General features: G+C 48.8%; 1 pseudogene; it reads right to left on the bottom strand.

Moving 5' to 3' along the window:
• Positions 1 to 442: 442 nt before the first annotated feature.
• Positions 443 to 16,493, bottom strand: LOC123290287 (elongation factor 1-alpha 1-like; annotated as a pseudogene).
• Between the last annotated feature and the right edge of the window lie 6,371 nt (positions 16,494 to 22,864).

The following is a 22,864-nucleotide window of genomic DNA, read 5'->3' as shown; positions in this document are numbered from 1 at the left end:
GGATCCTGAATAATTGCAGCTGCTACAGTGTTGTGGCCGCTTGGCCCCCTTAAATCTTATGGTTTTATCCTAAGGGCAAAGAAAAAGTACCGCCGACATGTGGCGATGGGTGGTGCTGGTCCCGGGGGGGGGGGGCTGGAATGTGGGGGGAGCAGGAGTCGGGTGCCCCCTGGGTGTGATAACACAGTTGGGTTTGAGTGTCAGAAAGCTCGCTCTGGGCTCAGCGCGGAGAGGGATGGGTGGGACAGGGGCGGAAGACAGAATGGACGGGAGCACACTAGTGAGGAGGCTATGGCGAAAGTCCAGGCAAGAAGTGACGGTAGCGTGGACCAAGATGGAAGCCGGGGAGAGGCAAGGTGGGAAAACGATAGCGATATTCTAGAGGTAGTAGGGACAGGACTTGGTTATTGGTTGGGGATGCAGGTGGCAGAGAAGAGTCAAATAACAAGTCCTCAGCAACTTGGCCCGTGATGGTTGTGAGAGGAAGAGCTCTCAGGGGAAGAGCAGGCGATGAAAGGAAGATTAGGAACTCAGCTCTGAGGGTGAAATGCCTGTGGAACATCCCAGTGGAGGCTCAACCTACAGTAGCCAGGAGAGTCCGGGTTGTGGATGCAGATTTCGGCGTATTGATGGTCACTGATACCACTGGAACACATGAGATCACCCAAAGAGATTGTTGAGTGAGAAGAGGCCCTGTGCCACTGGGGCTTCTTAAGGTCTGGGCAGTTGAAGAGGAAGGTGGCATCCTGGAGTGTGAGGACTCTTGGAGCGGGCCTTGGTGGTAAGGGCATTAGGGCCCATGGGGCTGGGTTCCATAGAGACCTTCATGGAATGAGGCCACCGTGACCCCAATGTTGCTGAGGACTACTGGGGTCCATGCAGAATGAGAACTAAGGGATGTATGTAGAAAAAATTTTACTCCTCCTTTTAGGAAAAGTGGTTCTCTTGGGAGTGCTTCTAGGTGGCTGTGGGCAAACCCATGAGCCCATAAGCTACATGTCAGAACCTGGGTCTTGTCGCTAACTTCAGGAAACAGTTACCTCCTAAGCACTCAGAGTTCACAAAGATAATATTGCTCTTAGGGATTAACCTGGTAAAAGCCACCTGTGATTATAACAGTATCTGCCAATCATTGAGCACCTGCTATGTGCCAGGTTGTGCCAAGTGCCCTAAATGCACCAGGTAGGTATTAATATGACCATTTTACAGGTAAGAAAACTGAAGTTGAGGAGTTAGACAAATTATCTGTGATCACACAATAAGTGAACTCAGATCTGCCTGTCTCAGCCCAAAACCCATGCTCTTTTTCTTCCTGGAAGACTCTCACAATGGGTGTGGTTGGCCATCTGTGGAAACAGGACAAGAGACTGTAGGTGTGCTACTGAATAGTTTGGAGTCACCCTAAAACTTCTTTAAACCTAATCTTACTGCCCAAGAGGGCAAGACAATGTGATTTTAGTTTAGTGAGCAGAAAAGTGATCACTCATTAAAGAAAGTCTGAGGAAACCTACATTCAGCTTAAACTCCAAGCCTCAGAGAAAGAAAATGGACACACAAAAAGTCATAAAGAGATAAGAACGAGGCCAGAGTTGAAGTGATGGTTATCACGACCACCTCAAGGCTGAACTATGGACAGAAACAGAAAATTACATTTTAACCTTGACTGTCACCAGATGGCTGGAGAACAATGCAGTAGTTTTTCCTTAAAGTTAGGATATTTAGAAAGCCCCAGGCACAAGATAAACTGGGGCTGGAAAGGGCGAACAATATGAACTGGACTCAGCCTTAGCCTTGCATGCTGTGCACTTTTTGCCTTTAAAAATCAGCCACCCCTAGGCCGGGGAGGTGGAGCTCACCTATCAACTTGTGGGATGAGGTGTACTTCCTTGCTTTGCAAACTTTTTACATAAAGTCTCTCTTTTCTTTAAAACTTTATTTTTGCCTTGTAAAGCTGTTAGTTTTGGTTAACAGTTGCCAGACATGTGCAGACACCATCCAGGCACTGTCCCAGGGCAGCTATGGCTGGGCAGCGACTGCAGTGACCACACGTGTGATCTGATCCCTATTGTGGAGATGCAAGCAGTGGCTCTCAGGTCTTGGAGCCACAGAGATTTGAGTCCTATGAGCCACTTCCACATTCTGAACCCCAGCTTCCCTTGAAATTTGTGCACAAAGGCAGCAATCCTAGTGGGAACACTGGTACTGGTGGCACCCGAGAGGTCCCAGCAGGGCTCACGTTTGTGCCCTGGCTCTCTGGTCTTCTATGTCCACTTCCTGGAGTGTAGGGAGCATCCCAGCATGGGAGCAAAATCAGAGTCTGCAAATCTGAGCAGACCCGGGCCAGTGAGCCTGTCTCCGGACAGCCTCCCTGCTGGCTCCCCATGCTCCTGACCAGACATGGACTCCACTCAGCCACAACCTGCACAAGATCGTCTCTAGACCCAAGTCCTGCATGAAGGAAATGGAGCATGTGACTTGGGTAATCAAGAAACTGATTTACAATCTCTCAGGAACAGAGAAGCCTCCATATTACACCTGGATGACAGGTGAGATGAGCCACACAGAGTACCTCCCAAGAGCCCCTCACACTCCACGTTCCTAGGCAGCCTGAAGATTGACTCTGAAACCCTCCTTGGCCGATGCCTCCGTCTTTCTCAAAATCTTCCAATGGCTCCACAGCCTTCAGGACTGCACCCACATTCTCCAGGACAGCCTGAAAGGCCAGGCCTGCCCTGCTCTCCAGTCACATTCCCATCTTGCCTGTATCTGGGAAAATGGACCTCTTTCTTGCGTCTTTGCTTGTGATGCTTCTGCCCGTTTCTGCCATCATCCTACCTGTTCTTCAAGGCCCAGTTCCAATCCTTCCTCATCAGGCCTTCCTGACCACAGGCACCTCCTCCACTGCACGTGCTCTGGTGCACACAACAGGACAAGTGGAAGGGAGTAGGCCAGGGCTCCATCAGTGACCCAAGGAAGCACCTGTCTGTGACGACACCTGCTACGTCTTTCCTTCCCTGTGAGGAGGCCACAGTTGAGGAGAGGACTCAGAAAGCCCTTCCTTCTCCCTTTCTGACAGAGGCAACAGCTTTGCTCCTTCCACCCAGGACTGGCTGTGTGGAGACCTTGAGTGCATGTCGGCCTGCTTGCTCTTACCCACACCTCTGGACTCCTCAAGACCAGGCCTCTGAAGTCAGGTGTGCTTGGCTGAGTCTGTGCCACTGCCTGGTGGCAAAGGGGGGCTGGGAGGATGCATTTCACAGCTGGCTTCCTCTCCAAAGGCTTTCCTCCTTTCCCCTTGGATTGGGCCTAAAGGGGAAATCTAATTCAAAACTTTTTTTTCTCATTAAACTTTATTTTAATGGGTCTCAAAATTCTATGACAAATTTTTGGTCAAGTTGTTTTCACTTAAAAGCACTGACTTTTAAAACTAATAGCTTAAAACTGGCACACACAAAGACCCAAATGGCCAACAAAACACCTTCCTTTCCTTCTGAAGGTTTTACAATTTGTTATCATTAACCAGTATTTTACTATAAACTTAAATGGCCAATTCAGACAGTTCTGAGACTGTTCTCCCACCACTGATTAAGACTGGGGTTGGCAGGTATTAGGAACAATATTCATTTAGCCTTCTGAGCTTTCTGGGCAGACCTGGTGACCTTGCCAGCTCCAGCAGCCTTCTGGTCCACTGATTGATGACACCCACAGCAGTTGTCTGCCTCCTGTCATGAACAGCAAAACAACCTGGCAAAACATAATGAGAAAAGCTCTCAACACACATGGGCTTGCCAGAAACCATATCAATAATGACAGCATCATCAGATTTCAAGAATTTGGGGTCATCCTCCAGCTTGTTCCCAGATCAGTGGTCAATCTTCTTCAGCTCAGCAGACTTGCAAGCAATGAGCTGTGTGATAATCCCCAACAGGTGCATAGCCGGCACCGATTTGGCCTGGATGATTTAGGATGATCTCCTGAGCCATGAAGCCAGCCGCTTCCATTGTTGGGTCATTTTTGCTGTCACCAGCCACACTGCCATGACAAACATCTTTGACAGACATGTTCTTGACAGTGGAGCCCACACTGTGCCCAGAAAGAGCTGCTCTCAAAGTTTACTGGTGCATCTCAACAGACTTCACTTCAGTTGTAACGTTGACTGGAGCAAAGGTGACCACCATGCTGAGGGGGTGAGAACACCAGTCCCCACTTGGCCCACAGGCACAGTATGAAGACACCAATTTTGTCATGTCCTGGAGGGGCAGATGCAAGGGCTTGTCAGTTGGATGAGATGGTCGGAGGATGCAATCCAGAGCTTCAAGCAGTGTGGCTCCACTGACATTGCCATCTTTATGGGTGACTTTCCATCTCTTCTGGCTATAGGGTGGCTCAGTGGAATCCATTCTGTAAACACCAACAATTAGTTGTCTCACACCCAGTGTGTAAGCCAGAAGGACCTGCTTGTGGATCTGCCCATTCTTGGAGATACCTGCTTCCAATTCACCAACAGCAGCAGCAACATCAGGATGGCATAGTCAGCCTGAGATGTGCCTGTAATCACTTTTGATAAAGTCTCTGTGTCCTGGGGCATCAATGATGGTCATATAATACTTGCTGGTCTCAGGTTTCCACAGGGACATATCAATGGTGACACCATGCTCACATTCAGCCTTCAGCTTATCCAAGATCCAGGCATACTTGAAGGAGCCCTTTCCCATCTCAGCAATCTCCTTCTCAAATTTTTCAATGATTCTTTTTTTTTTTTTTGAGGAAGATTAGCACTGAGCTACCTACTGCCAATCCTCCTCTTTTTGCTGAGGAAGACTGGCCCTGAGCTAACATCCATGCCCATCTTCCTCTATTTTATACGCAGGACGCCTACCACAGTATGGCTTTTTGCCAAGCGGTGCCATGCCTGCACCTGGGATCCGAACCGGCGAACCCCACACCACTAAGAAGCAGAATGTGTGAACTTAACCGCTGTGCCACGGGGCCGGCCCCTCTTTTGTTGATCTCACCACATCTGTAGATCAGATGGCCAAGAATGGGGGACTTGCCCAAACGTATGTGTCCAGTGATGAAGATTTTGATGTGAGTCTTTTCCTTTCCCATTTTGGCTTAGATTTAGTGGTGATTTTCATGACACCCGTGTTCTGGCAGCAAACCCACTGCAGAAAAAGTCAGAAACCTTTCAACAGCCCTTTTGTATAAACAACCAACTATTCAGTTATACCTATGGCTTGAAGTTCACAATGGATTTATAACTGTTATTTTCTACTTTAATGACCTTATTGTATATATCATTATTTGAATCTAGCTTATTTTTGGGAGGTGTGAGCCATAAATAAGCAATCTTTCACAGACCCTTGATCTTGGAATGAAGTGTTTGCTGCAGCCAGTACTTCCACTGATTGACCCCTGATGAAAACCCAGATGCTACACGGAGGCAGGGTTCACACCCATTCTACATGCTTCAGATTTAAGGAACTTAGTACAGATATGCAGTAAACTGTTTCAGCTACTCTCCACTTAGGTTTCATGAAGATCCTGAATCATTGCTCATCACTGTTCTGGATAAAGGAACAGCTCCAGGGACCCAACACTAACTCTAGCAATTTTGCCTTTTTCTGAGAACCCACTGTGGGGACTCATTTCTCTACCTGCTTCTCTCAGCACATTTTATTCTTCTGCTATTTGGGATCTGGCCACATCATAGATCACTGGCTTCCCCTACAGCTGGGAATAAGGCTGCCTTTGTCTCCATCCCACATCCCGGCCTAAAGGCAACAGGTCACCTACTGAGCATGTCCACCAATGGGCAAGAACTGCTGGGTGTTTGTTCAAAAGGAAGTGGATGACAATAGTGGGCACCTGGAGTTTCACCTTCTGCCCAGAACACATCAAAGCCTTTCTTGTGTCCATTACATCCCATACGAATTATCTGATTGTGAATAAGGTGTGAGCTCCAACTAAATGCTTTCTCAACATTCATTACATCTGTCAGGTTCTCTCAAACAGCAGTTCTCAGACACTGTATAACAAGTGACAATAAAAGGTTTTCCCACCTTTGCTGCATCTGCAGATGTTTCCTCCTCCTATGAACCGAAGGATTCCTCTCCAGGAGGAATTGTGAGGTAGTGACTGAGAGGCCAACTCAGACTGAGAGCCTGTCACATTCATGTAATTCATATGTACCCTCCATGGTGTGAATGACCTGCTTTCTAGTAGGTGTTGAGCTCTGACTGAAGGATTTCCCACATTCACTACATCCATGAGGCTTCTCTCCAGAATGTGTTCTGTGGTGGTGAATCAAGTGTGGCATCTGAACAAAGCCTCTCCTGCACACAGTAGACACATAACATTTCTCTCCAGTGTGTATTCTTTGGTGATCAATCAGGTGTGATGTTTGATCAAAGCCTTTCCCACAGTCATTGTGCTCATAGGGCTTCTCTCCAGAATGCACTCTTTTATGGTGAATCAAGTGTGATGACTGACTGAAGCTTTTCCTACACTCTTTACATTCAAAAGTTTTCTCTCCTGTATGAATTCTCTGATGCTTAATACGATTTGCTCTCTGATTAAAGGTCTGCCCACATTCACTACATTTATAGGGCTTCTCTCCAGTATTTATCAATTGGTGTTTAATATGGTTTGAATTCCCACTACAGGTCTTGCCACAATCATTACACACATAGGGTTTCTCTCCACTGTGAATTTTCTGTTGTATAAGGATTGAGTTTTGATTAAATTTTTTCCCAAATTTGATACATCTGTAGCGCTTCTCTCTGGTATGAATTTTCTGATGCCAAATTAGGTGAGAGTTCTTGCTGAAGGATTTCCCATGCACATTACTCCCATGGAGCTTTGACACACTGGGATTTGTTGTCCACTCTGCCCTGAATCACATGGAAAGCCTCTGCCATGTGTCTTCTGTTGACTGTCTCTTTCCTGGTTTGCTCCTCTGAGGTGCAACAGGCTTTGCGCTTAGAGTCAAACTTTTCCCTAATTTGTTACATTCCTGGTGTCTCTCTGCTCCATAAGTTTTAACAGAGGAGCCAGCAGTTGCCCAGAATCTCTCTTTTGGGAAAAGAGATTCCTCCTGGCCTTTACTGTGAACTTTTTCTGTGAATGTTCTGCTCCTGTCTCAGACCCACAAACTTGTTGAAACTAAAACACCTCTGCATTGACTCTTTGGAAAATTCCATGAGTTACTCCTTGTAATTCTTCACAAGATTTTTCCTTTGGAGTTGATTGTGCTTTGTCTTGACCTGAGAATCTGAAACAAAGAATGGAAATTAAAAGCTTCCCTGTGAATGAAGAAAGGAAGTAGTTATTCTTATGAATGAGCCAAATCAAATTTCCACACAGCTTGCATGTCAGCCTGATCAGAGCTTTATCCCTTCTGTTAAGGACTTTACTCCACTTTGTCTTGAATCACGGTTAGTTGTTCGTGTCCATCTCTCTAGCTGGACCTGAGATTCTGGCGGCAGGTGCTTTCTCACACAGGTCTCTGCAGCATCTTGATGGCGCTGTGCACAAAGTAAGTGCTGACAACAAAACAAGCACATGAGTGCACTTCAAGAGATGTTTGCCTCCCATATGAGTGCATACAAGTGCCTCCCACATGTCAGGCACCACTCTAGCCTGGGGATGGTGATGACCAAAGTCGCTGCTGCCTGGAGCTACATTCTAATGAGAAGACTGACAATACACAAATAAACACATGACAGGACATCAGGCAGGGACAGAGAAAGCCTCCCCAAACTGGAATGTTCTTCCTAAACCAAAACGCAAATGCCACGAAGACAAGGGCTTGGTTTTGCCTGTTCATAACCCTAGCATCTAGAAGAATGTCTGCATGCAGGTGGCACTCAAAAACATGTGTTGAATGAATGAGTGAAAGGATGGGAGGCGATGCTATTTCTGATGGCATATTCCAAATGTAGACACAATGAGTAGTTCTCTTTATACTCTGAAATATGGTGCTTGTCCGTTCATCAGGTGAGAGCCTGGTCACCAGTGGAAAATGACGGTCCTATCTGAGGAGCAACACACAGTGCATCACTGCACTCTCCATCCTTACAGCTCACCCACACATCACATCACAGCCTTCCCTAACAAACCTACCCTGTCACTCACCTGCACAGGAGAGCCCTGGCAGGGTCACGACCCACAACATTTCCCCCTGCTCCAGCTGAGAGATGACCCTGGGTCTGGACACTGGAAAGCCTCTTCATCAAGAAGATAATGATCAGTGCTGGAAGATCAGAACAGGCCCAGCAGAGGGCCACAGAAGCCAAGGGAGGAAGGGGGCTCCAGGGGAGGTTCAGAGAAGGGAACGGGAAACCAGATCACTGGGTGCTCCCCGCTAGGACAAGGGCACCCCCAATATGGACTGGACGTTTTTGTTCTATTGAGTATCAACAGCCCAGACCGGTCACCGAGGAGTGGGGAGCAGGGCCACTGCCTTGAGTCACTATGTCAGGGAGAGACAGCTGTAACCCTGAGGGAGTCACAGCCCGAATCAGCCTGGAGGGCAAGAGGCTGAACAAGGGTGGCTTCAGGTCCCTGTCGGGGAAGCACGCTTCCCCAGAGCCATCAGGGTGCAGTAGTTCTCCAGCATCCTGTCCAGGTAGAGCACTCTCTGCTGGGGGCCCAAGTGCCACCCCTCCTCTTGAGTGAAGCATCTACCTCCTCAAAGGTCACCATATCCTGGAATCACAGGTACCTGCTGCCTAGAGAGCCTCAGCCCTGCCCTCGGAGACAGGTCACCTTGAAGTCACAGTGAACTTCCAGCAAGAGGCTCCTGAATGCCTCTCCCCAGCCTCCAGCCATATGTTTGGGAAAAGGGCTGGGTGGGTAGGCTGGTCAGGGAAAAGGGTGCTGATGGAAACGCAGAGCCCTTAAAACTGTGGGCTCTCCCGGGGCTGGCCCCGTGGCCGAGTGGTTAAGTTCGTGCGCTCCGCTGCAGGCGGCCCAGTGTTTCGTTGGTTTGAATCCTGGGCGCGGACATGGCACTGCTCATCAAGCCACGCTGAGGCAGCGTCCCACATGCCACAACTAGAAGAACCCACAACTAAGAATACACAACTATGTACTGGGGGGCTTTGGGGAGAAAAAGGAAAAAATAAAATCTTTAAAAAAAAAACAAAAAACAAAAAAAAAACTGTGGGCTCTCCCCTGAGCCCTGCTCCCTGCTCAGCTGTGTGGAATAGCCAGCGAGGCAGGGCCTACATCCAGAGGAAGAAGATCCTGCCTCTGCTGGGCAGAGGCATTCCAGGCTGAGGGGGAGGGGGGCCCCCGGGACAGCAACAACAGCTCCCTGAAGGCTGGCTTACCTGGGGCTTGGCCATCATTGCTGGGCTACTTCCCATGAAGGCGAGAACATGGGGGAACAGGGGTGAGAAGGAAGGCACAGAAGAGTGAGAGCTGCCTGTACTCCTCCCATTGGCAGCATCCCCAGGTCCCCATCATGCTGCTTCAAGGAACCAGGTGGTTATGTAAGGAGAAGGCACTAACCCTGCCCCCATCTTGGGCACTGATACTTCCTTCAGCACAAAGCACTCTCTCTTCTGAGACCTCCTCACCCAAGTGAGCCTGGACCGGGCTGCCAGGGAGCCTGAGTTCAAGTTCAAGGATAACGTTGTGTTTCTTGCCTCACTTGTGTCTTTGTGACATCAGGACCACTCCTCTTGGAAATACTGCATGACTTGTCACCCACCGCCTGCTTCTCCTTCCCTCACCTCAAGAGTGGGCTGCTGAATGACCAGCAGGGTTCACAGAACCCCTGTGTGTCTGCAGCTAGTCACCTCTCTGAGCCTCAGTCTCCCCACCTGGCATATGAGAAGAACACGAGTGTCCGCACTGCTAAGTTAGAGCCTAAATGCAGTGATTCAGTTAGAGGATTTGCTTTGGGCCCAGCAGGCAGGCAGAGTGCTGATGTCTACCTTGTCCACAGTTCCTCCTCCAGACCCACATATCTAGAGAATCGTCACCTGGTGGCAATATCACATCCCCATCCCCAAGGAAGCGGGGCACCATTGTGACTCTTCTCCCACATTCTATCACCCCCACATTGCTATTCCACCTCCCAAGCACCGCCCCAGCACCCATCCACTTCCCTCCATCCCAACTGCCACCCTCACCTGGACAGCGGCCAGTTGCCTAAATGAGTTCCCATGCCAGCCTTGGTGCAGTCTCCCAGTCCCATTCTCCCCAGTCCCCATGACAACACTCTGGTCCTCCTACTGCCCTGTCCCTGGCTCACAGCCGCCAGCACCAGTTCTCAGTCTCTACCCCTCTCTACATGGGCTGCACCAGGTGGAGGGGAGGAGGACTTCTGGGAGGAGATATCACAGCATGTTGCATGTTGATGGAACATAAGTGACACGGGAGAGGTCTCCATGCCAGGGCGAGGTCTTTGCGCACTCGAGGGGATGGGAGCCAGGCACAGCTGGGGGCTGGCAGTGGACAGGTGGGACTGGTCACCTCAGCCAAGGAACAGTGAACTAAGATGCAGGAACATCATCAGAGCCGGCGCTGAGGATGGGGGCAGGGCTTTGGAAGCAAAGGAGAAGGCACGACTGTCAGAGATTAAGACCCAGGTTCACACCTGTGACTTCCAGTGAGAGTGGCCAGTGAGGATGTGTCTCTTCTCAGCCACAGAGGCCTTGGGCGGCGGGGCGGTGTTGAGGGCAGGCACAAAGCAGGTGGAGAGCTAGACTGGGCAAGTTCTGCACGATGGGGAGGAAGGGAGCAGGCAAGGGGGCACATGCAGGGGAGGGATATGAGTCATGGGCCTAGAATCCAGATCTGCAAGGTGGGGCCAAGGGCCCAGTAGGCTGGCGGAATTGCGGGGGTCAGGGGACCAGAGAGCATGGCTGGGAGGGCAGGAGGTGACGGTCAGAGGGTGGGATGTGGAGATGATGGTGGTGACAAGTTGACAGTTCTGAGGCAGGGGTAGGACGAAGGGTGCCCACTGGACGCCAACCCATGGTCCACCCTCCTCCAGCATCCTATAGCATCATCACTGACTTAGGGACAGGCTCCCTGGCCTCCCCCTCCTCAACTGCCACCATGGAAAGAACATACAGTCCATGGGGGAGACAGACATAAATGAAATCAGCATACAATAAATTTAAAATTGCAACTGTGAGAGACACATGGGGTAGTGGGGCCTTGAGTGGCAGACTGGGCCTAGCTGGGTGAAGGAGGGCATCCATGACCAGGTGAGGGTTACATGGAAATCTGAAGGGTGAATAGGAAGTAATCAGTGGGAAGGCTGTAGGAAGAAAAGCCCTTGGGAGGGTCTGGAGCTGTGGGAGCAGGAAGAAGAGAAAGGCCAACATGCAAGGAAGGTCAAGAGACAGGGAGGCCTCCTCTGAGAGGGAACAAAGCAGGGTCGTGTGAGAGAGGCCTTGACTGTGTTAAGGATTTTGCTCCTCATTCTAAGAGCAATGGGAGGTAACAGTTACATTTGTGCTTTGAAAAAAACACCCTGATCTCAGAGTAAGAGATGTCTTCTATTTGCAGAGAGGAAAAGAAAATGTGCCTTTACAACCGCCATTGGCTGGCCGCTACCTTAACCACTGATCACCTTCTGCCTCTCAGAGCAGAGGCTGAGGCTCTGACAACGTGGGGGTGAAGGGCAGGGAGTGTTAACTGTGTGGGCTCCAGATACATGTAGAACGCGGGGCATGCCCCAAGACAGATGGCACACGTTGTCACAAAAGTCAGTATTATAAAAACAAGTGAAGAGTCAGAGGCACTGTTTCTGATTATAAGAGCCTAAAGAGACACAGTCAAATGCAATGTGCCATCCTTAATCACTCGCTGGATTAAAAAAACCCACAGGTATAAAAGACATTTTAGGGATAGGAATTATGAGAACATGGAATTATTGTTAATTTTCTCATGTGTGATATGGAATTGGGGTCATTAACAGAACTCCTTACTTGTAGGAAACAGTCTGAACTACTGAAGGGTGAGTGTCATGATGTCTACAAATTAATTTCAAGTTACTCTTTCAGCAACAAAAGTCATGACATTCAAAGATACAGCGAATGTGGCAAAATGGGAGCAACTGCAGAATCCAGGTGAAGGGCGTATGCTGTTTGCTCACTGTTCTACTCTTTGCACTTTACCGTGGATTTGAACATTCTCAAAATAAAGCCCAGAGAAACAGAAAAGGTGGTTCTGGCTGACTGCGCTGTGGCCTCGAGGAGAGGCTGAGGAAAGCTGCATCCAGGGCACAGGGGCGGACGACAGCAACGGTGCGGCCGCCTTTGCACGTTGTCAACGCTGCTGGTCACTAACTCGGACTGAAGCCGAGAGAGGAGGGGCTGGCCTAGGGCACCGGGCAGTGATGGCAGAGCGGGGTCTGGTCCAGATTTCCCTCTTTTCTGCCTCACCACGTGCCCGCCGCGCCCGGTGCTCGAACCTCAGGCGCGGGCCGGTGGAGAGGAGGGCGGCTTGGAGATCTGGGGAGAGGGCATCGTCGTAAGGGGACTGGATGCGAGGCAAGCGGCAGAGAGGGGAGAAGGGAAGGAGGGAAGGAACGCAGAAATGCAGGATCTTATCTCCCGCCTTCATGACCGCTTAGTATTGGGAGGAGGTGCCGGGCGACCCCAAAAGTGACCGGCACCGCTGGGCTTTGCAGCGGGTACGGCAGGGCCAAGAGGACAGGGCGGAGAATGAGGGCAGCGGCGGCGGTCTCACCCCTCCCTGCACCCCCAGAGCCTGGTCACCACCGAAGACACCCCGGCCGACCCTGCCCCGCCGACCCTCCATACAGACCCTCGTGACACGACCCTGTGACCCCGCCGACCCTCCACAAAGCCCCCCGGGAGCCCGGCCGACGCCCCGGGAAGCCAACTCACGGGCCCACCACCGGCCCGGACAGCTCGCAGAACGGGGGGGGCGGCGGACTCGACCGGAAGCGCGGGCGCGGCCGCCCTAGGACGCCGGGAAGACTGTGGTCTCGGTGGTCGCCGTCCCCGCGGGCTCGGGGGCGGGAACAGGGGCGGGGAGCTGGGAGCGCGCCCTCACCCTTTCTCTTACAGGTCAGATATGGCCTCGGACGTGTAGGGGTGGGGCTCCCAGGGCCTCAGGCCCGGGCAGGCGGGGGGTCGTTGTGCGGGGGGCGGTCCCCCATCTTCGCCTGTTTCTCCACTGCGCCTGCGCCTGTTCCCAGGCTGTGGGTCACCGAGAAGGACTTCCTGCTGCTCCCTTTCTCCTTCCGGCATAGAAGCGGGCCTGGACAGGCTGGGAGCGCTCCACCGTGTTGAAGAGGAGCGGCCTCTGTCACCAGGTGTATCCCGAGCGCAGCCCTCACACGCGCCTCCAGTTGGTCCTGTCTCTCTGGAGAGCCCTGACTAACTCAGGGTCCAAAAAGACGTGCATCAGTAACTGGTGTCAAATCTGCTTTAGCTATTTTCTGATCCCTGAACTGTTAGTGAAACCTTATTTGAACGTTTTAGCCCAGTGTTGTCCAGTCCTGCGAGGTGGAAATGTTCACCTCTGTGCTCCCCACGCTGTAGCCACCAGCCACTGTGGGGATTGAGCGCTTGAGATGTAGCTGGTGTGACCGATGTGGAAATTAATAAAAGAAACCAACTAAATCCGAGTCAGAAAAGCCTGGCGGAAGTTAATAGAAACCTTAACTAAACTGGAGTCAGAAAGGCCTGTAGGGTGAGCTCTAACTGGCATCACACGCCATCAATTACACCAAACAGGAAGAGACAGGTGTTTGCGTCTCCCACAGGAAGTACAACTACTTTACTAGGAAGGAAGATTTCTCTCCCCCCCCCAGCAACAGCCCAGCCAATCAGAAACACCGCAGCTCAGCCAATCAGAAACGCCATAGCTCAGTCAATGACAAACTCTGCAGCTCAGCCAATCAGAAACTCTGCTGCTCAGCCAATGAGAGACACCACAGCTCAGCCAATGAGAAACACCACAGCTCAGCCAATGAGAAACACCATAGCTCAGTCAATGACAAACTCTGCAGCTCAGCCACTGAGAAACACCGCAGCTCAGCCAATGAGAAGCCTCCACAGCTCAGCCAATGAGAAACGCCACAGCTCAGCCAATGAGAAACGCCACAGCTCAGCCAATGAGAAACGCCACAGCTCAGCCAATGAGAAACCAGTGCCACCCTGAACTGTTACTCTCCCCTCATGGACTTTCCTTTAGGACAGCCCCTCCTTACTCCCCCTTTTTATCTATAAAAGCAGCTCCCCTGCTTTGTTTTCTGGATTTGCCTATGGTTTGCCATAGCATGCACATCCTGAATCGTAATTCTTTTGCCTAGTCCAGAACAAACTCCTTTTGAGGGTGAAATAAGAGGCAAATTTGCTTTTAAGTTGACATTGAGGAGCTGGATTTTTAATTTAGTTTAATTTTAACTAACTTAAACATAAATAGACACATGAGACTAGTGGCTACAGAACACCTGGCCCAGGATTTCTCAACCACAGCACTGGTAATGTTGGGGCTGGGTGATTCTTTGTAGTGAGGGGATCTGTCCTGTGCATCTGGGAAGTTCAGTAGCATTGTTGGGCTCCACCCGTGAGATGCCAATAGCATACCCCCCGAGTTGTGACAATCAAAAAATGCCTCCAGACAGTGCCAAGTGTCCCTTGGTGCAAAATTGCCCCTGGTTGGAAACAATGGCTGTTATCAGCATTCTGATGGTGCAGGGAAGGAGGACCTCAGTGGAGGAGCATTGGGACCTAGTTCAGGTAGAGGATGGAGTCAAGCTTGAGTGGTGTCCACCATAAATAATGGCTCTTCCCCTTTTGGGGCAGCACCCCGGAATGGCTGCAAGTTTTGTAGTCCTGAAACTCTGCTCAGAAATCTCCCAGGGCTACCTGCTGACTACAGGATCAAGTTTAAACTGACATGCAGCTTGCAGGGTGCTTCGGGACCTGGCCAACCCTACCACCCTTCCTTCTCCAGCACTCAGCCATATTCGCCTCTCAGTGCACTGAGAGGTAGGCACCTTGCTGCTGTTGCCACTCTCCAAAAGCCAGTTCTCAGGAAACCCAACATGCCACAGCGCCAGTTTGCTGAATGGCAGGTCACCTGTTCACCAAAGTTATGAATTAACCAGACAATTGTTTTAAGAAATAATCTTCTTGACTATATTCTCTAAATATGAATATATTCTTGCTATGAGCATCTCTCTCTCTCTCTCTCTCTCTCTCTCTCTCTCTCTTTTTTCAGGAAGATCAGCCCTGAGCTAACATCTGCTGCCAATCCTCCTCTTTTTGCTGAGGAAGACTGGCCCTGAGCTAACATCAGTGCCCATTTTCCTCCACTTTATATGTGGGACGCCTACCACAGCATGGCTTGCCCAGCGGTGCCATGTCTGCACCCAGGATCCGAACCGGTGAACCCTGGGCCACCCGAAGTGGAACATGCACACTTAACCGCTGTGCCACCGGGCCGGCCCCAGTGAGCATATCTGTTGAATATATTAATGAATAGATTCTTCTAAAAGTTAGAAACTGGATTTCAGTATTTTGATGGGTGCCTTCCCATTATACACTGTTACTTCTAATCCTTTTCAAAACAATTTTTTTCGAGAGATTTCTTTTCTTTTCTTTCTTTCTGTTTTTTTGGTGAGGAAGAATGGTCATGAGCCAACATCTGTTGCCAATCTTCCTCTTTTTTTTCTCTCCCCAAAGGCCCAGAAGATAGTTTTATGTCTCAGTTGCAGATCATTCTAGCTCTTCTCTATGGGATGCTGTGACAGCATGGCTTGGTGAGCAGTGTGTAGGTCCACACTCAGGATTCAAACTGGCAAATCCCGGGCTGTGGAAGTGGAGTATGTAAACTTAACCACTCAGCCACAGAGCTGGCTCCTCAAAATAATTCTTATGTTTTTTCAACTTTTTAGCATTTCTTGGACTTTTAAAACAATTTTGCTGAATGACTAATTCACCAAATCTACTTACATCAAAAATCATTTAGCAAAGAAATGTTTTGGGATGAGTTTAAGACTTGAGAAAACTGCTAGTGTCACTTTTCTACTGCAACGGGAAGGCTACCAAGTGAATTATTCCCTTTAACACCACAGAGATAATTTGAGCTTTTATCCGTTTTGAAACAATGTGTCCTTAGGCAAAGCTTTGTAAACTAACTGCTAAATCTTCTCCATCAACCGATGCAATTTTTAAATCACCATTGTCACAATGACTTTTGTGTAACATATCGTTGTTGAACTTTGAATCAGAAGTGTTCATAATGTTGTCTTATGACAGCATTTAACTTGGAATTTACATTATTGATCCATTAATTTTACTGTTTTTCACAGTTTCTATTACACTAATTAGTCAACTGATACAGAAGTAAACATAATCCTCATTATTGAAGAGATTCCATTTCTAATGCTGTGCTGGAGAATGAATTTTCAGGGAGCAGGAAGCTGCATTCCATTACTTGCAATGGGAAAATAAAAGTGGATTCTTACCTGATACAAAAATGCTCATTCTTCAAATTTTAAAGTTTTGTGTGGTTCTTAAATCTCTCAAGCCAACCCAGGCTTGCTTTGAAATTCAGCTTTTCCTGGGGTCACCTTCCTCCATTGCCTCCTCCTTCAGATTTTCAGAAACTCGAAGGGCTGGTGTCAACAAGACACTCCACAGGACCGTGCGGGTCAGGGCTCTCTGTTCACACACAGAAAGGTGTCTTGTTTACAAACAGTAAACCCTGCTTGAGTAGCACTGTGGAGCTTTCCAGAATAAGCAACTTTAATAATTTGCTTTATTTTCTTATGCATAGAAAACAATTGTGTGGGTGGGAGTGTGTGCTTGGATGGGCCAGCATCTGCTTTGTGTTCACTTCTCTCAGCCCCTTATCACTGCTGACTTCTCTTCTGATGTGTGGGCTTTCCTAGGTCTCTTGAGCTTATCTGCTTTCTCTATATGCCTTCCCACTTTCTTAGAGGACAATTCCATTAATAATGTGGGGCAGGTGAAAGTGATCAAGGACAATGCATTTCAGCATATTGAGCAAAAGCCACGCACACTCTCACATCTGACCTGGCCAAGACTTTACTCTCGCCCAGGCCAGCACATGCACACTCAGCAGGGAGCTTGTTGATTCTGATGGCGAATGTGGATAAGAGCGTTTGCAGATCACTATAGCAAATATTCAGAATGTGAGAGCCCAGTGTGTAGTTCACACACAAGGAACTACAAATTGCTCTTGTCCATGAAACTGTTCAAACTCACTCATTAGGAGAGTAATACAAATTAAAACTACAATCCAATGCCATTGGTGGTGTAACTGAGATAACCTCTAAGGAGGTCAGTGGTCAGCTTCTGTCAGTATTAATATAAGCGAATGCTTTGACCCAGCAATTTCACCCCTAGAAAGTGCCTGAATATGTACAAAATAATGTGCGCATGAGAGTAGTCATTTAAACATGTCTGTGACAGAGAAAGTTTGGAAATAACACAAAAGGCCTCCTTATGGAACGAGTTCAGTCAATCGTGGTGCGTACATTCACTGGAATGCCATGCCCAGCGAAAGAGAAGGGGCAGCCTCACACTTCCGTAATCAGAATGACCCCCAAGGTCCATTGTGCAATGAAAAGCAAAATGTAAAACAGGGTATAGAGCATGTTATCAATTTATTTAATAAAAGGAGTATAAATGAATATACTTGAAAACATATCTTGTGTATATGTATGCATCCTGTATGCACGTGTGTATCTTGCGTGTATGCATCTTCTTGCATTTTGCATCTTGTTGACATGACTGTGTTGGAAGGAGCCACATGCACAGGTGAGATGGTCTCACCTCTGAGGAGGAACAAGGTGGGAGAGGCTTACTTTTCACTGTGTACCCAGTGGTACCTTTAGAGGTTTATAGTGTGTGCATATATTGCCTAGTCTAACAATACATAAAATGTAATATTTCTAAAGAAAGAGGAGGTGTGGAGCTGGAGAAAAGGTTCTGCTTTTCTCCAGACTTGCTCACCTGCCCTGTGGTCTGAGGAGGGAGTCCAGGAGGCTCTGCCCTTCTGGAGCTTCCTGGGCACATGACCACGGGGGCCTTGCCCACTGCTCAGCACAGTAGACGCTGGACAGAGTGGGCTGGAACAGGGGTTGAAGGCAATCTAACTGTGGAATTTTCTGTCCAGCAAAGCTGGCAAGGCCCCTGGCTAGAGGTGTGCTGAGCAGAGGCACTGGGTCTGTGGCCACATGGCAGCCAGCAGTAGGGATGGTCCTCAGGAGGGTAGTTCACCTTTACCACCAAGGGACCCTCAGCCAACTGTCCTGGCCCCCCTCAGAGGAAGGTCAGGCCCCGAGGGAGCAAGCACAGGAGTAGGAAGGAAGAAGGAAGGGGGGCGGGGAAGATATGGAGACATGGGTGAAGCTGCACGGACCTGAAGCCCCATCGTTCTCTCTGCTGGGGGACCTGGGCACAGCCCTCCTGAAAGGTCCCTCTCTGCTCTCTGTCTCTTCCTGACAGATCCATGGATGGGGATGGAAGAGCTCAGGGAGCAAGGGGCCAAGTCAGATGCACTGCGGTGGTCAGTGGGGAGGGGGCCCTTTGCCTGCCCTTCATGTCTGCAGAGCAGGGAGCGGCAGTACTGGTTCCAGCTACAGAGCCCAGCTCTCACTTGCCTGGGAACCACAACCCCAAAATTCGGTCGTGTGACTCTGGGTAGTCCTACCATCTCCCTGATGCTCCTTGTAAACCTGCAGGGCCCTCACCACACACCTACGATCCAGGTATCTTAAGTCATCCACTGCAGAGCGCGGAGACCACCCGGCCTCCTGGCAGACTGGATGAGGAGCAGGACGACACGGGGTGAACACAGGGACTGCAGAACCAGGACTTGTCCTGGGGCTTCATTGCGGGTCTTCAGTAAAACCCTTAACCCCTGACCCCCAACCGTTACACCTGCTGGGGAATACACCCACAGAGATGAAGAACTTTTTTTTTTTTTTTTGAGGAAGACTGGCCCTGAGCTAACACCTGCTGCCAATCCTCCTGTTTTGCTGAGGAAGACTGGCCCTGAGCTAACATCCATGCCCATCTTCCTCCACTTTATATGTGGGAGGTCTACCACAGCATGGCTTGCCCAGTGGTGCCATGTCTGCACCCAGCATCCGAACTGGCGAACTCCAGGCCGCCGAAGCAGAATGTGCAAACTTAACTGCTGCGCCACTGCGCCGGCCCCTGACAAAGAACTTTTTAACTCCTTGTTGCCTTGCATTATTTGCCCCTCTCTCCTCCTCTTCAGGAGGCAGTGGATACCAGAATCTTCCATGCACTTGAGAAAAGAAAAACTCCTGTGCCACTGTCAGGAAACAGTGGAGGTTCTTGGGGCACCCCACAGAGTGAGACATCCTCGAACTTGAGGACACTGTCTTTCCTCAGAAAGCTCTGGGTCTGCCTGATTCTCCCAGTGCTTGGGATACTGACAGATGCATGGGGAAGTGGCAGATATGCCTGTGAAACAGAAATGAGAGAAGCACTGTCAGTGAGTTTTCTCATGGGAGGAGGAGGGCAGGCAGCATAAGATGATGACAAACACTCTCATCAGCCTCGGTCTTTGTGGCACACCACGTTCTTTCAGACACTTAGCCCCATCGACGTTTTGAGCATCCCCTGAAAGGATAGGCTGGCCTTCTCCTTGCACAGACAAGGACACAGAAGCTTCCAAAGTGCTAGAGGTGAAGCTAAGTTTGGTCCTGTCTTCCCACTCCTCCCTGCCCCCACAGAGGTCCACACCCTGACATCCAGACCAACCTCAAGATGCCAGTGACCACTCATGGCCAGGGAACACCAGGAAAACTGCTTCCTTCCTGTTACTGCAGGCTGTACCAGGCAGGCCAGGAAAGGCTAAGAAAACCTGGATGAGGGGCCAGCCCCATGGCCAAATGGTTAAGTTCACACACTCCGCTTCAGCAGCCAAGGGTTCACCAGTTTGGATCCTGGGCCTGGACCTAGCACTGGTCATCAAGCCATGCTGGGGCAGCATCCCACATGGAGAAGCTAGAAGAACCTGCAACTAGGAAATACAACTATGTACTGGGGGGCTTTCGGGAGAAAAACAAAAAGAAGAATATTTGCAAGAGATGTTAGCTCAGCGCCAATCTTAAAAAAAAAAAAAAAAAGATGTTTTAAAAAAACCCCAGATGAAATGAAGATATTTCTAGCAAAATATTAAAACTGAACCAAACAAATTAGAAAACTTGAATTAACTATGAAAGGAAGAGATTAGAGAGGTGATTAAAAAGCTACCATTAAGAAAAACTCTAGATGCCTTCACAGCTGAGCAATCGCCAACCTTTAGAGATTAGATAATGTGAAAGTTATTTAGCATGTTTCAGGCCACAGAAAAAATTAAAAATCCCAATTCATTTTATGAAGCCAGAATAAGCTAAAAATGATAAAGACGGCTCAAAGAATCTATGGACCCAGGTCACTATGTATAATATTGATGTACAAATTATATTTATAGAATTAGAAAGTAGAATCAAGCAGCATATCAAAAGACTACTATGCCATGACAAACCATGGTTTAATTCAGGAATGGAAGGATGGGTCAACACCATTATAATTCATTAACTCAACAAATCAAAGGAGAAAAAGCACTTTATCAATACATAGGAAATAACATTTAATAAAATCCTAGAGCCACTCCAAGTAAAATCTCAAAGGAAACAGGAATATATGAAAATGACGTAAATATGCTAAAAACTATTAACTAACAAACAAACAAAACCCAAGAGAAGCATTGTTCACAGAATGAGATGCTAAAGACGTTTCTCTTAAAATCAGGAACAAGACCAGGAAACCAACTTACGCTATTTGTGTTCAACATTTACTATGAGCTGAATCGTATTCCCTCAAAATTTGTGTGTCAAAGCCCTGACCTCCCGTGTGACTGTGTTGGAGACACTTTGCGTCAGTCTGCTCAGGCTGCCATGACGAAACACCACAGGCCAGGAGGCTTAAACAACAGCAATTTACTTCTCATAATGCAAGGAAGCCCAAGATCAGGGTGCCAATATGGTTAGGTACTGGTGAGGGCTCTTTTCCTGGCCTGCAGATGGCTGCTGTCCTGCCACGTGCTCACATGATCTTTTAGAGCACACAGAGGGAAAGAGTACAAGTTCTCTTGTGTCTCTACTTATAAGGGCACTAATCCCATCGTAGAAGCCCCGCTCACATGACCCATTCAACCCTAATTACCTCCTCAAAGCCCATCTCCAAAACCCATCACATTGGGGGTTAGAGCTTCAACATATTAATTTTAGAGGGACACAAACATCCAGTCCATAAAAGCTTTTAAGGAGGTGATTAAAGTTAAATGAGGACATAGGGTGGAGTCCTGATTCAGTATAACCAGTGCCCTTCTCCTCTCTGACTTCAGAGGCTGCTCCTCTCCCTTCCACTCCTTCTGCTCCAGCCAGAGAGGCCTTTGCACTTCCTTCCTCCTCTACCTGGAACCCTCTTCCTCCAGATATTTGCCTGGCTCATTCTTCTTTTTTTTGAGGAAGATTAGCCCTGAGCTAACATCTGCCGCAAATCCTTTTTTTTTTTTTTCTTTTTTTGCTGAGGAAGACTAGCCCTGAGCTAACATCTGTGCCCATCTTCCTCTAGTTTATATGTGGGACACCTATCACAGCATGGCTTGATAAGTGGTGCCATGTCTGTCTGAGATCTGAACCGGCAAACCCCAGGCCGTCGAAGTGGAACATGTGAATTTAACTGCTGCGCCACTGGGCCAGCCCCTTTGGCTCATTCTCTCACTTCCTTCTAGTCTCTACAAATCACTCTTTCTTGGTAAGATGCCCACCCCCTCCCCTCTCTGCAGCTCTGCCTGTCTCCCTTCCTCTGCTTTACTTGTCCCACTGCACTCGGCTCTATATGATGCTACTGGATTATGTGTTTGCTGATTTACTGTCTACCCTCCACCACCAACATACCCTGAATGTAAACTCCTGGAGGGCAAGGACATTGTGTTTTACAGACTGCTGTATCCCTGGTGCCTAAACAAGTGTGTGATCAGTAAATATGCATTGAATGACTAAAAAGTCATGTTGCCCCTGCATGGAAGGCAAACCCACCTCGGTGCCTAACCAGTACTTCTGCAGTCATCCCTAACATCACATCTGGGAGCAGCAGCTGGGGGCAACTTTGAGGAGGATTTATAGTTAAACAAGTAATTGCTGCATTGTGGGACATCCACGTTGGTCCATGTGCCTGTCCCAGGGCTGCTCCCCAGGCCGTGCTAACTGGACTGGATGCTTGTGGGTGCACTGAGCCTCTGTACAGCTGAGGGGCAAGTGTCTGTCCCCAGAAGGGCCAGACAGATCCCACTCAAAAGATTAAAAATAGAATTACCATATGATCCAGCAATCCTACTCCTTGGTGTATATCCAAAGGAAATGAAAGCAGGATCTCAAAGATTTATGTGCACACTCATGTTCATAGCAGAATTATCCACAATGGTCAAGAGGTGGAAGCAACTCAAGTGTCCATCAACAGATGAATGGATAAACAAAATATATATATATATGAGTATTTTTCAGCCTTAAAAAAGAAGGAAATCTTGTCACATGCTACAACAAGAATGACCCTTGAGAACATTATGCTAAGCAAATAAGCCAGTCACAAATAGACAAATACAAATACATTCTACTTACGTGCAGTATCTAAAGTAATAAAATCCACAGGAATGGAAAGTAGAAGGGTGGTTGCCAGGGGCTGGAGGGAGGGGCAAATAAGGAGTTGCTTCAGGGGTGGAGAGTTTTAGTTTTGAGAAATGAAAAAGATCTGGAGAGCTGTTGCACAGCAATGTGAATATACTTAACACTCCTGAACTGTACAATTATAAA

This window comes from Equus asinus, chromosome 12 (genome assembly GCF_041296235.1).
Source record: "Equus asinus isolate D_3611 breed Donkey chromosome 12, EquAss-T2T_v2, whole genome shotgun sequence".
Classification (NCBI taxonomy): Eukaryota; Metazoa; Chordata; class Mammalia; order Perissodactyla; family Equidae; genus Equus; species Equus asinus.
This window is presented reverse-complemented; position numbering and strand designations above follow the sequence as displayed.